The following is a 15,545-nucleotide window of genomic DNA, read 5'->3' as shown; positions in this document are numbered from 1 at the left end:
ATGTAGAGTTGCAACTATCTCATCCAAAGTCACTCTGAAGAAGAAACGAGATCTACAAAAATAGCTTTTTAATTTTCCACAAAAATGCAAATTTTCTTGACCGTGAAAAATAAAAAAAACCACTATGTTTGAGAACACCCATACAAATCTATACCCACTTCACATCTGGAAGACTTAAAAGTCTAAAAACACCAAAAGATTAAACCAAAACAATGGAAACATTATCGTATATGAGCATCACCATAGATTTTATGCATAAAAATTATAAAACAGTTAGATCCAAGGAACATGAATGCAAGCCATGCAAGTACAACCATCCATAAAGAAAAAGTAGTTCACGAATTCTAGACCCATTTATAAACCAACTCCACAACCACCACAAGTACATACATTCGAGGGAGATTAGCTATTCCAAAAGCTTCCAAATTATTCAATGATCAACTTCGTAGCCTTCATGAATTTGGGGATAATGAAAAAAATGCCTAATAATATCAGGGACTAAAACAAGTACCCGGTACAAGCACATTCACACCATAGCTTAGACAATTCAAGTTTCTCCATATTGCCAGGGAGCCTAAAACAAACACCAAACATGAAAATATTGTTGCTCACAACCATAAAATGTAACATCGCCACCATGCATTAGGGTTATAATGTTGTCAACTAGGAGATCTAGATCAATATCATATTAAATAAAAGCTTGTGATCAAACTTCATGAAACTTTATCTTCACCATTCTTCAAAATGCCTATTATCTCTTGAAAATCTCAATTGATTGTAAGACATCCACTCATCAAGGATTAATTATTAACCAATTTCTTCAAAACAATTTTTTTCAAGCTTTCCAAGCTAAGAAATATTAACAGAAGAAATACCCAGAATCTCAACACCATGAATCCTCACATGCAAGCACATGCAAATCATGGAACTAAGCTTTGATACCAACTGAAGGGAAATGGGGTATCCCAATATGAACTTTGAGATCAGTATGCACCTACAATATCATGTGTTTCTTAAAAATAGATTGCAACATGCTGATACAAGCACATACTACTATGTCGTAAAAGTGGAAACAAATATAGTTGATTTCCTATTAATTCAAACTTAAAAGGAAAATTATGCGATTTATAGATTTGAGAAAATTTGAGTAGCATTATGGCATACAAATTCAATACTTTAGAATTATGAAACAAGAAGAATGAGATAGAAGAGAGAATACATGAATGTGTGTGAAAAACCTTTTCAGGTAAAAAACCCCAATCCAAAACATTGAGCTAATGTATTACTCAGCAATAAGTTACAATACATTTTTAGGCTCTAAGCCTTTACATGGAGATTTACATCTTGTTCCATTCTGCAGAAAATCTAGTAGCAAACCCTTGTAAAATGAACTCCTCTCCTCTCATAAAATTATCCAAGGCATCAACATATATATAGAGTTCAACACAAAGAGGTAGATGCCAATGGTTTTGAAAACCATATTCAATGCCTAAAAGGTAAGTTGTGTCATAAACAACATCTTGCTAGTCCCATGACATGTTGCTCATAGCAAGTTCCAAGGCAACAACACCTATCACATCCATAACATTCATTTTGCCAAATACAATCAAAGTACAACATAGAAATTACTATGACGAGGAATAAGCACCTTTCTTAGCTCAGAGAACCTATCAAAATTGAACTTCATCATAAATGTTGTTTGCTAAAATACAATTCCAATGCATAATAAAAGTTGAAAAGGAAGACTATTTAGTCAACATAGAAAAAGTTGCCAAATCAATTTCCACTCCAAAATGAAAATTTATAACAATATCTTCCCAACACATAGCGTCTTCGAAGTGGGTGCCAACTTCCTAAAAAGTAAGAAATATTCCATATCATCACATGCCATGTAGGATGCCACCTCACAATAGGTCCACAAATCGAATGACAACTTAAGAAGTTTATAACTTAGTATACATCAATTAGGCAGTGATTAGTGAAATCTAAGCATAAATGCATTACATAAACACCCATTATCTTTGTTTCTCTTGTGATCGTACATTAAGATCCTGCATGCATAAGACATTATTCTTCATCCTACTAAAGCAGTTTAATCTCTTCCTTGAAGAGAAGAAAAAACAAGATGAACACCAGAACTTGCGAGGACAAAGTAAACAACCTTTGATCATTAACTTCATAAAAAGTGCTTTTACATGTTGGAGATAATGGCAAGGCAAACAATAAACATTGCATACATTCTTGGTTACAACTACTCAAAGTATAAAGCACCTACAAACTGAAAATACAACTCTTAGTGTCATTAAGTTTTGCACTACACATAGCTCTCTTGGAGACAAAATCTGGAATTGGAACTTCCTAGAACCCTTTCAGAATGAGAAAGAAAGAGAATAAGAAAGTGCAAAGAAAACCCTAGAGAAGCCCTAGAATGCTTCTCATTGGTTTGTGGATTTTCAAGATTTAAAATTGAGTCTTCAAAATCTGCACCTTGACATTGGATTTTGCAAATTTAAAATTCTGCACTCTCCCATTCTCTATCTTGAATCAACACTTTGAGTCTGCTAAAGATCCTTCGAAAATCTGAAAAAATCTCCTTCCAATAGCTTGTTAAACTTAAATTTTGCTCATTGTCCAAAACCTTCTATTTTTAGTTGTTGTCCTGCTCCTTTTGCAGTAGACTTTTTCCCTTTGATCCATAAATATAAAATACCTCCTTTGCTAGAAAGGTGCTTTGTCATATCACTTTCTTGCGTGAAAACAATTTACCTTTGTGTAAACAACTTTCAGATTTATCAAGATTGTCCTTTTACTACAATTTTTCATTTAGTGAAAAATAAAATAAACCCTTTTGGGATAGTTGCTCAGTCACTTTCACCTTTTGTATACTCTTCCTTTTGATTGTCAACCCATAGCATTCATTTTCTCTTTGTGGCCAAAAACAGAAAACCTTCCTCTTTGTGATAGTCACTTTTTGCACATTTCCCTTTGAAAAATACTTTATTTCTAATAAGTATTCATCTTTTGTACCTATTTCATCCTTGTACTCTTGCGAGAGAAAGACATTGTCATTGTGCCTTACTATTGGTATGTGGCGACTGATCATGCAAGTACTCTAGACTCATTGGGCGAACATCTGGCAAGCGGAGCTTGCCAGACGATTTATTGTACGTACAAGAATATGAGATAACGTGAATACGAGAATACCTGTATGGGGAGAAGATTATGAGAATATTCCTTTCGGGTTAAAATTATTCTTTGTTAGCCGACTTTGTATGTTGTCCTCAAACTGTATGTTATAAGCAGATGGACTGCATAGGACATGTGATATGTTGTACTGGTTTACTGGATAATAAGAAAATATTGGATGGTTGTGTTCTGTGGATGTAGCCCATCTTGGGTGAACCACGTTAAATCTTTGTGTTATCTGTGTTATGCATTTTCTTCATCTTTTGTGTTTGTATCTGCATATAATTGTTAATTTATATTTGCTCTGGATCTGCGTAAACCCAAAAAATTAGTATCAGAGCTGTGTATTTCTATAAATTGACAGGGACTTTCAGATTTGAGTGGGAGCAATGGAAGAAACCAAATTCAAGGTCGAGAAGTTCAACAACTAGAATTATGAGTTATGGAAAATGCAGATAGAGGATAATTTGTATCAAAAGGATTTGTGGTGGCCATTGGAAGGAAAGACAAAGAAACCGATCATGATGTCAGATGAAGATTGGGATAGTCTGGACAGAAAGGCAGTGGGAACCATTCAGATGTGCCTTGCACCATCTGTAGTATGCAATATATCAAAAGCAACAACGACAATATATTTGATGTCAGCACTAGCTAAACTGTATGAGAAACCCTCAACTTCGAATAAGGTATTTCTTATGAAGCATTTGTTTTATATAAAAATGAGTGAGGTAGGATCTGTAGCAGATCATTTAAATGAATTTTATACAGTTACCAACCAATTGTCTTTTGTAAAAGTTAACTTTGATAAAGAGGTTAGGACTCTCTTAATTTTATGTTCTTTACTAGAAAGCTGGAATAGCTTGGTTATGGTTGCAAGTAACTATGTCTCTGGTACAAACACTTTGAAAGTTGATGATGTTGTTGGTGTTATCCTAAGCGAGGAAATGCGACGGAAAATCACAAATGAGACTTTAACATCACCAGGTACTGTTTTGAATGTAGAGAACTGGGGAAGATCTAAGGAAAGAGGAAAAGGCCCTAGGCGTGAGAAGTCAGGAGGGAAGTCAAAGAAAGGATGCTCTCAATATAGAGGACGAAAGGATTGGTGGTACTATGGAAAGCCAGGACATTTAAGGAAATATTGTTGATCTTGGAAAAAAAAAACAAGGAGATGGAAATGAAGATGACAGTAATGAAGCTAATATTGCAAGTAATACTTTACAAGATGCATTGATTATGTCTTTAGATAATGTTAGTGATTCTTGGGTAATAAATTATGGGGCTTTATTTCATGCCACACCCCATAAAAAATATTTTTTAGATTATGTTTAAGGTGATTTTTGATAGGTATATTTGGGTGATGGCGAGCCCTACTAGATTGTTGGAAAAGGTAAGATAAAGATCGTTACAAAATGGAAATAATTAGTTATTGCAAGAGGTAAGGCATGTTCCTAATTAAAGAAGAAATTTAATTTCTACAGGACAACTAGGCAGTGAAGGCTACATAGTTACCTTTACAGACAATATCTGGAAGGTCACTAAAGGTGCATTAGTAGTAGCTAAAGGTGAAAAGGTAGGCACATTATATTTGTGTATTGGTAATACTTATTCTACCTTAGCTACTATAGAAAAAGTTGTAGGGATAACTACAATAAATGTTGCAAGGACAGATTCAAAACTGTGGCACCATAGTCTTGCGCACATGAGTGAGAAAGGGATGAAAGTCCTTCACTTTAAAAATTTGTTGCCAGGATTGAAGGAGATATATTTAGAATTCTGTGAAAATTGTGTTTATGGTAAGTGTATGCGGGAAAAGCAGGTCGATAGAACTCAATATGTGGAAAACGGAGCTCTATGGAGCCTTGCTCACACACACACAGGACTTCTTGGTGCAAGCTATGGAGTAATGAAGTATTACTCAACTTCCCAAGGTTGGTCCCATGGTTCTCTATCTTACAATGTCCCTCAAACCAATGTTTTTGCTCTCAAATCACTGAGCAAAATGGTTTAGGGATGGCAAATGCAAGAACGAGGGATGCTTTGATAGATTTTAGTATGAGATGCATCCTAAGCTATGCATGATTCTAGAAATGCAATAAACTAGATGATAAGATGACAAGGTTAGTATGAGTACTATCCTAACATGATATATTTAGTCTCTGATTGAGCTAAAATGATAAAGAAATTATTCTAAACATGCATATTTAGACTAGTTCCTGATTTAAAAGAGGCTAAAATGATGAGCATAAAAATGATATGAAAGCTTGAATGTATTTGAGCATAAGTATGATACTACAAATTTGGAGGATGATTTCAAATGGAGGAATGAGAGCTCTATTTATAGCAAAAGCAGGGCAATGGATGGTCAGGATTGAAAGAGTTGATCAAGGGTTGAGTTTGAAAGTTGGGGATCCATGTTTGCAATTTGCACCAATGAAATGGTGACAAGTGTCAACATAGGGTTGGGTTGAGAGAAGGGGTTGGAGACATTAAATGCTTGAGAAGACCTTAGGGTTATCTAGAAGGTAAGGGTCAAGCCTAAATTAAGATTACCCATTGGATTAAGAGTTAATCCAAGGATAAACCCTTGTGCAAATGATTAAGAGATAATCATGGTCAAAGCATTAAATGCTTGATGAGACCCTTGGGTTGGATGAAGGTTGAGTTAAAAGAAATTCTTTAACCATGTAAAAGGGTTTGAGTTAACCATTAATGGTTATGAAGACTTTGGGGAATTAAGTGGTTGAAGGCTTGAAGCCTTTAATGGTTATCAAAGACTTTGAGGAATTAAGTGGTTGAAGGCTTGAAGCCTTTAATGGTTATCAAAGACTTTGAGGATTTGAGAAGTGACCTCCCCTTGCTTAGGGATGTGACAAAGTTTAGAAGATGGGTTAGGCTAATTAGAAGTGATTAGAAGAGTCTAGAAGGGATTAGAAAGGGGTTTAGGAAGGCAAGTGGGAGATGTAGGAAAATGCAAGTGGATGGAGGGATAATAGGATTTATTGAATTAAATGATTTATTCAATTTGGTTGCAATTTGGGGAAATTAAATAAATTAGATTTATTTAATTTAGGATAACTATTTAATTAAATTTGAATTTAATTAAAATTGGATAGGGGGAATTTAATTGAATAAAATGATTTATTCATTAAATGGGTATAGTGAATTTAATTAAGTAATTTACCTAATTAAATAGAGGAATGCGGGTAATTTAATTAAATTGGATTTAATTAAATAGAGAAATGAACATAAAATATTCATTTAGGAATATGGTCATTTTTATACGTCTACAGTAAGCAAAAAAGAGTCAAATTTCTGAAGGTTGGGAAAGAGAAGAAGAGTGAGAAATTAGAGCTTGTGCAGTCGGATGTATGGGGACGGGCTCAGGTATCATCTCTTGGGACATTATTTTCATGATCTAATTCTATTTTTAGGTAAACAAAGAAGAGTGAGACATTATTTTCATGCTTAGCTCCCATTGTTGTTTAAATCATATGAGTTGAGACTTAGTCCCATTACTTGTAGGAAAAAGAGGCATGCCAAATAAATGGGTCTATTGGTTGAAGGAGCAGGATAGAGGAGAGAAAAAGATATAAGGCAAGACTCGTGTTTAAAGGTTTTACACAGAAAAAGGGAATATATTTTGATAAAATATTTTCTCCAGTTATGAAAATGACTTAAATTAGAACTGTTCTAGTCTTGTGGCTGCAAAAGACTTGCATCTTGAACAACTAGATGGTAAAACAATTTTTTTCCATGGGGATGTGGAGGAGGAAATCTACATGCAATGACCACAAGGATATGAGGTCAAAGGTAGGAGGAATTAGTGTGTAGGTTGAAGAAGAGTTTGTATGGCCTAAAGCAAGCAACCCGACAATGGTATTTAAAATTTGACAGTTTCGTGGCTGAACAAGGTTACCACAAATCTCATTCTGATCATTGTGTTTATTTTAAGAGATTGGATAATGGCAGTTATATTATCCTGTTACTTTATGTTGATTACATGCTTGTTGTTGGGTCTAACATGCAACATATAAATGAACTTAAACATAAATTAGTAAAGTCATTTGCTATGAAGGATTTGGGTGTAGCTAAGAAAATCCTTGGTATGAGGATTTCACAGGATAAGAAAAATAGAACATTAACTTTGTCCCAAAGTGAGTATATAAAGAAGCTGTTGAAAAGATTTAACATGCATAATGCAAAAGCAGTTGGTACACCTTTGGCTAGTCATTTCAAATTGACTAAGGAGATGTGTCCTAAGACGCAGGAAGAGGTAAATAAAATGTCTAGCATCCCATATTCATCAGTTGTTGGTAGTCTAATGTATATGATGGTATGCACATGGTCAGATATTGCACATGCAGTGGGAGTTGTGAGCAGGTATATGAGCAATTCGAGAATGGAACATTGGAATGTTGGCAAATGGATTCTCAGGTATTTTAGGGGTACTACTAGCAAGGCATTATGTTTCAAAGGATAAAATGTTTCTCTACGAGGATATGTTGACTCTGATATGGCAGGGGATATTGATACAAGGAGGAGTACTGCAGGGTATGTTTTTACTGCAGGGGGAACTGCAGTTAGTTGGATTTATAGATTGCAAAAGGTTGTTGCGCTTTCAACTACTGAAGCTGAGTATGTAGCTGCTACTGAAGCTAGCAAGGAGATGATTTGGTTAGAATATTTTTTTGGTATGAGAATATGAGAATACGAGAATATGATAATACAATAATATGAGAGTACAAGAATACAGGTAGGAGAATACGTGTATGGGGAGAAGATTACAAGAATATTCCTTTAGGGTTAGGGTTATTCTTTGTTAGCCAACTTTGTATGTTGCCCTAAAATTGCATGTTATAAGCAGCTGGAATGCATAAGGAATATGATATGTTGTTGTACTAATTTATTGGATAATAAGAAAAGATTGGACAAATGTGTTCTATGGATGTAGCCCATCTTGGGTGAACAAGGTTAAATCTCTGTGTTATCAGTGTTATGCATTTTTCTTCATATTTTGTGTTTGTATCTGCATATAATTGTTAATTTGTATTTGCTCTGGATCTGTCTAAACCCTAAAACTTACCCCCTTTCCTTGACTGAAAATACTTTCTAGTTTGTTGAGATTTGTCTCCTTTCACAATTTGCCTTTGAACTTAAAATAATCACCTTTGGGCAAGTAACTCTGCATTCATCTAGAAATATTCTCCTTTTCTAAAATCTATTTACCTAAGTGAGTGAAATTTTACTTGTACCTTGATCTTAACTGCCTAAAAATGAGCAGATTTACACCACTCACATGCCTTTTCCATTAAAAGTTTAACCTTTTGTTGAAATTTTTTTTAAGCATCTTTAATAGGATCATAGCATACAAATTTTTGCTACCTCCATTATCTCTTCACTGGAACCCAAGGTGAATTCAGTGACAATATTGACATCATCCATCTTCAGCAGAGTGTTAATAACATCGTTCAAACTCCTATTAATTCAAAAGCTCAACTCATAGGGGATCTAAGTTTCATCATAAGTTCTAATATCAGTGACCCCCTTTATCCCTTTTATGCACATATTGCATTTTGGTTTCAAGCTACGTGAATATTTTCCTTCAAAATATAACATTTTGTTGCCTTCTCCAACCAATATTAATATTAACAGTGATTAGCACAGCAAAATCGGACTGCCCATTTATACTCAAGGCTGAACCGAACTCTATGTGATGGTGATCTATTTGCTCCCTCTACGACATTGTAGGGAATGATAGGAGCCAATCAGAATGCATTCTAGGGAATTCCTTTAGTGTGACCTTAAAACCTTGCACAACACTCATTTTTGATATTTTTATTTGAAGTTGTTCTTGCCATACATCTTACACAATCACGCCACAACCATCACTACCTATTGTTAGCAGCAATCAAGAAGGAAGACTGAGAGGGGAGAGGGGGGTTGGGGGTGAATCAGTCTTCACCGGATTTTATAAATTAAACTCCAAAATATAAATTGATAAACTGCAGCAATAAATAGATAAGCAAATTAACAACACATCAAGATTTTTGACATGGAAAACTCAATTAAGGGAAAAACCACGGTGGGAACCTACCCACAGTAAGATGATATTCTGCAGTAGTATGTGAAAATATTACAATGGGGAATGCACATGCATTCAGGAACACTGCCTAGAGCTCACTGCTCAAAAGATATTTGCCCGAAAGGCTACAACCCTTAGGGAAGTCTCATTGACTTACAATAAGATTCAGACTACAATCCATAATAAATGAAATGGAAGAGTAGCATCTCTAAATGCCTGATTACAATTCCGGTTAAGCACAGATGTCTTCTCTGCAACACAAATCTCTCTTCAATCATAACATCGAAGGATGAATCACTTGTTCGCACATAAACCACTCTCTGATAATGCAGACATAATACCGACACCAAAACTAAGTGAATAATTCACCTATATATACAACTCATCAACCTTGATAACAAGGTCGACTAAACTCTTAACCCTCAATTCACAAAATTACATTACATGATACAAAGATCAATCACTGGACCAATATAATGTTTTACATTACATAGCATGGATCTAATTCAAATTTCCAAATGATCTCATCCACCAAAAATCACGCCAATATCAAGCGCAACACGCTACACCACCATAAATACCGCATAACACGCAAATCATCACCGATTGATGTAAACCATTAAAAATCGCACAACGATCAATGCGGATCGCCAAAACAAATAGGACATGACTAGGAAACACCAGCAAGCATGTTAGAATCATCACAAACAGCTGCACCAACACCACTTATCAAATCTTCATCGATCAACATCAAAAAGCTCAAGAGCAAAACCAATCAACAATTGCCATGAAGAAAGATAACTTGCGGGGCACCAAATCACGAACCATCTGAAAACAAGATATCCCAAACAATATCCCAAAACCTCAGAATAAGATCTGATCAAACTAGAATATATCAGAGGAAATATCGGATTCTGCAAACCAGTGACCAGCAAAACCAAACTACAAAACCAGATCAGAAGATCTTCCCAAACTCACTGGAATAAACCACAGGAATATATTGACATCAATGACAACATCATATCCTAACAGCGGCAATGAACAACCATATCCAACAACTCCAACACCCATGTGATGCATTATAATGCTACCAACATTCACTCATGCGAGTCATGAGACACAAAGGTGCTTTCCTGTTTATACAATGCGAACCCGTTTCCATTCACATATTAATCTGCCCTTTGCTATTTACTAGTTTGTGCTTTTTTTTTCTAACTTTATCCCTTCTTTTGCACATTGAAGTGGTTTTCATTCAGTCCTCCCTCTGCACGATGAGGCACGCAGATTCAATGTTCGGTGCATCCTGGACTAAGCAACCTACACACCCAAATCGCCTTTATCTCCCAACACAGTATTTTTCTATGGCTTCTTGCTCTGGAGTTAAGGGAGAGCATTGATTTATGGTTAATATGTGCATTTCATCCCAATCGGGTTTCCATCGATGCTCTCAAAATATCAGACCAATGCATAATAAGTGGCCTTCTACTACATTCTGCCCATCGATACCAAACCTTATTATTCCTTCCATGGGGTTTGATGTATTACTCATAACCTCCATACTTTTCCTCCAGGAAATCATGAGTGCGTATCTCATCGTCTGCCCAGGTGCTTTTTTGCTTGTCTTTCTTCTTTCTGCATCACTGTTCAACACCACAGAGCCACGTCAAAGTCATGATGTGCTACGAATCCAAGGGCTCCGACAACTTCCTTTCAGAGTGTAGCCACTACTTAAGTTCAGTTGACTGCATTCACTCATTCTTGTCACCATACGCTTTCTTGATGTTGTTATTTCTTCCTTGTTCCTGTCTATGTTTAGTCACTTTGTTCCCTGCCCAATTTTCTTAATCTTACTTAAAACTGTTTTGCCAGTGCAAGGAGCTATCATCATCATCACTTCCTTTGTAATGCATGATCAACAGGCACCAAGGAAATATTCTATGCAATTGGATCTCCTTATGCATCTTCAGGATCAAAGTGGCCTTCTTAAGGATACCATCATGCTGTCAGTTGGAGAATACAGAGAGCACAACCAACCAAAGTATCGTGGCGCCAATCAAAGGAGTGAATTTGAACCACTATTTTGCTCTGTTTCATTTAATTTCTATTTCTTGCAATAGTAACATTGTCCATGTTGCTCTCCAAATCACACATAGATATATCATAATATTGTGGTTTCCTAAGCTCAGAGATAAATGAATCCCCTTCGCACTGCAAAAATTGGATACCTTGAAGTCTACCTTCACCTTGCCTCTTTTGCTCGCAACATTATCTTGTGTACCTGGGCTAGATCTTGAAACAAGCTTCACGTTGATCATGAGCTCCTTCATCATGGAACCCTAAACTCTTGTCTTCGCAGGCGTGCACAAAGAGATTTTCGTGTTGACACCCTCTGTTCACTTTATCTTTTGTTTTACACCCGCCCCGCACTATTTTTTGATGTCCCTTTTTTACCTGCGGGATGCTGGGTATTCATTCTCCTTGTAACGGCACGCTCATTGGCTTGCCCGCAATGTTCCTTTTGTATCCAACCCTTGGTCCCGAGGTGTCGGGAAGAACAAGCTTCTTCCCATTCCCGTTGCCCCCCACTGATTTTTGTGCTCTCATAAGTCACGTGGGGTGAAAGGAGAGTCACCCTTCTCTCCCCGCTGGCCCGCACCTCCTTCTCGTGGCCATTAAAGGTTGCACGGGGTTGAAGTAAACAAGAGGCTTTTAAATTTTTTTAATAAATTATTTCCTCCTTGCACATGATTTTCAATCATGTGGGCCCGCCGTAGCTTTCTCCATGCTCATACATTACCTTGAGGGAAATAGATTTATATTTGCATAGTATTTTGACTTAGCACTTGAAAGCTCCCCTTTTCATAGCTTGGCAAATTATAGCTCGAGATGTATTTTCCTTGCCTTGTTAATGTTGACAAATATTTAAATCACTATTAAAATGATACAAAATATTTTCACTCTATTTGTTCATGTGAGTCATTTCAAAATATTTTGAATTAACCCTCTCTTTAGTATTGCCAAACACCTAGATTGATAAATGATCCAAATAATCCAGGAATTATATTATTTAAATTGGCTCAATTTAAATAATATTCATTTCACATATCAAACTTTTTTTTGGTCTTATGGGCCCTATCATCAGTCAAGCCTCGGGTTGGCCCAACTAAAAAAAATATCATTCTCAAACAACTGATCGCTGAAAATGACCTGATACCCTAGCTGGATGTGTTTTGGATGCGGAAACTCGAACAGGCTTTCATTAAATTTGATATTTTTGCAATTCTGAGTTCAAGCCAAACCCACTTGAGTAGCCTCTAGAACTGGCTTTGAAAACTGATCAAAACACTTGATTAAGTATGTCTTACAAAGAATCCATAATGCCCAACCATAACCCTTGTCGATTCTTGCGGCAAAAGATTTTAATTTATGAAGTTGCCTTTTGAGTTGTTTTCAGAAAATGCACTTGTGAAATCAACCTGAAACCCCTTCAAACGGTAATTTGAAAAAATATTAAAACTCTGTTCCAGAAGCTGCCACTAGGTAAGCTAACACATTTGGGTACCCTGAGTAGATGTGCAAGAGGGTAAAATATTAATCTCCCAACTTGCCCTCCTTGAAAACTTCTGAACATGTTGCTTGAGAAACCCTGAGAAGTTCATTTAGAATGGGTCTTGAAAACTAATCAAATGATGAGCTGGAGGGCTATAAACTGGGCCAAAGGTAGATAATTATGTAGGGAATAATGGGGTACAACCAATTTGATGTGCAAGTCGATTGGGTGTGAAATAAAAATTTACATGTGGGGCTATAAACTGTTGTTTGACATAGTCCAGTTTACAAAATTGAACTTTTTGCAAACATAACAGACTTTGAAAACCTGTCAAACAAATTCATGGGGCTATACCACTTGGCATGTGCAACCATCAGTTTAACATAATCTTCAACTGGCACAAAGATGCAATACCTCAAAGAGGGCTTACTCAAAAAGGTGAAACAACTGCAAATTTACAAACCAACTATGGACCTCCAAACAAGGACTTCACAAACATGTCAAAACTGATCAAAGGAGGTTGCAAATGGACACAGGGAATCTCTAAAAGGTGCATAACAGTTCTGCAAGAGAATTTCTCATGACAATCAATGTGTGCAAAAATACAGGCTCCCAAAATGAGCTACTTGAGCTTATTCAACAGGATGCATTCTGAATTCAAAAATCAAAATTTCGAGCCTAGGAAATTTTGAAGTTCCAACAAAACCAACAAAATCAAAAACTTGATCCTTAATAACTTCTTCTTCCTCTCTTGCAATTTTCTTAATTCTATTAACTCTTCCCACAATTCAATTGGAATATCTTTTCTAAATTGTTCTGCAACAACATCTAATTCAACACAATACAATAGAAAATCTTTTATAATACTACTTTTATCTTCATCATGGGCCTTAATGTAGAGATCACCTACCTCTTTTGGATTTTCTCTTTGTGCAAGCAATTCAAATAGGTTCTTTGCATTAAGTGGTCTCTTGAATTTCTTGACCTTTGGCTTCTGAACGTGTATCTAGTATTTCTCTGGTTCTTCTTCTTCGGACTCAATTTCTATTGTTTTCCTCTTTGCTTCTTTTGGATTCTTTTGTTTTGGGGAACTAGATTAGGGAAGTTCCTTCAGTGACTTATTTTGCAGAGGCTCCAGATGAAGCAACAAGTCTTCTAAAACACTTGTACTCAGTAACTTCCCCTTCAGTTAAATTTGCTTTAGCCATTGACTCTTGAACAACTTTCTTCACATTCTTTTCTTGGGTGTTCTTTGAAAGTTTCATGTCAATCTTTAAAAACTTTTCAGTTGTAGTTCTAAACCATTCTTGTGTTTCATCAATAGGGCTCTTTAGCAGAACCTGAGTTGTGCCCTTTATCATTTCCTCAATGACTTCATAGCCAAAAGGTGGAATCCAATTTTTCTTGGCATGAAAGCTTCCATATAGCATTTGTCAATTGTGAACACAAAAGTAATATCATCTTTGTATTTCTCAAACATTTCTTTAGGAATTATTTGCCTCCTCTACATATTGAGCTAGAAAAGGGAGAAATAAGCGGTGAATGCATCTTCCCTTGCCAATTTCAAAGAAGGAATATCCCCAAAATCACTCAAACTAGTAATGGCCCTCATTAGATCCTTGGTGATGAGATGGGTTTGATCTAACCACATAAACTCATTGTGAAATCTACTAAGTGCCAATCTAACCCATTTTTCATCATGGCAAAAATTCAGAAAATCATGCCAGGTGTTCAATCTCTTTTCAACAAGGGTTTTAAATTCAGGTTTTACCTGACTGCTCTTTGCAATCACCTTTTCTATCCATAGATCCAGTATTTTCCCATGGTGACTGAATTCATCGAGCTTTACATGAATATAAGAGCGGATGTCTTCAACCAATACAAATCCAATGGGTATGTTAGAGAATGTGCCAGTCAGATCGACCTGCATTGCCTTATACGGAGTTTACTCAATTTCTAGACGGGGCTCAGTTGCAATATCAACAACAACAGGAGTGTGCATGGTCGTAGATTCAACAAATTTCAACTCAATTCGATTAGCTGGGAAAATCCTAATTGCCTTGATCGCCTTCAACACTTACAATTCCTCTTTGATTCATGGTAAAGTAAAATTTGTCAAAAAGTCCTCCTTTTAACCTTTCATCTACTACTTCACATTAAATTCTTATGCCCTGTCATCCACTACCTCATTTTCTGTAATGATGTGCCAGACTTCCGTGATGAGTTATGATTTCAATAGACTTAGCCAGACCTCCACACACTCTGCTATGGCATTAGTGCAGCCTCACTTTCTTTGGTAGAGAAAGAGTACGAAATGCTAAAATAAAAAGTGACATCTCTAAAGGTAGATCTAGAGAGAGGAAAGAAACAAGAAAGGAAAGCCAAGTGTAGTAAGTCTGAGAAGATGGATATGAAGAATCCTTTGGAAAACAAAAACGATGCAAGACTTGAATCCAGCAAATGTTCGCAATCCAACACAAATCACAAAGAGGATCCATCGGTGGCAAACGTAGTAGAGTCCAATAAATCCACCAAGGAAGATAAAGCTAAGTCACCGGTTGAGAAATAGATAAGTAAAAGAAACAACTTATTCACTGGTTCTTGTTATAAATACAATAATATAGGTCATAAGATTGTAGCATCTGATGTTTACCGGAGCTTGTCTTGACTTGCATTGGTTAGCTTTATGTCCAAAAATATTGACTGTATAACATCTACCTTTAA

At 36.1% G+C, this 15,545-nt stretch overlaps 1 protein-coding gene across 3 annotated transcripts in view; it reads left to right on the top strand.

Moving 5' to 3' along the window:
• The window catches only part of LOC131075908 (MADS-box protein AGL24), a 181,764-nt gene that overhangs the window by 116,942 nt on the left and 49,277 nt on the right, over positions 1 to 15,545 (top strand). The gene's annotated exons all lie outside the window — the stretch shown is intronic.

Source organism: Cryptomeria japonica, chromosome 10 (genome assembly GCF_030272615.1).
Source record: "Cryptomeria japonica chromosome 10, Sugi_1.0, whole genome shotgun sequence".
Classification (NCBI taxonomy): Eukaryota; Viridiplantae; Streptophyta; class Pinopsida; order Cupressales; family Cupressaceae; genus Cryptomeria; species Cryptomeria japonica.
The sequence above is the reverse complement of the archived record's forward strand: the minus strand, read 5'-3'. Positions and strand labels throughout refer to the sequence as shown.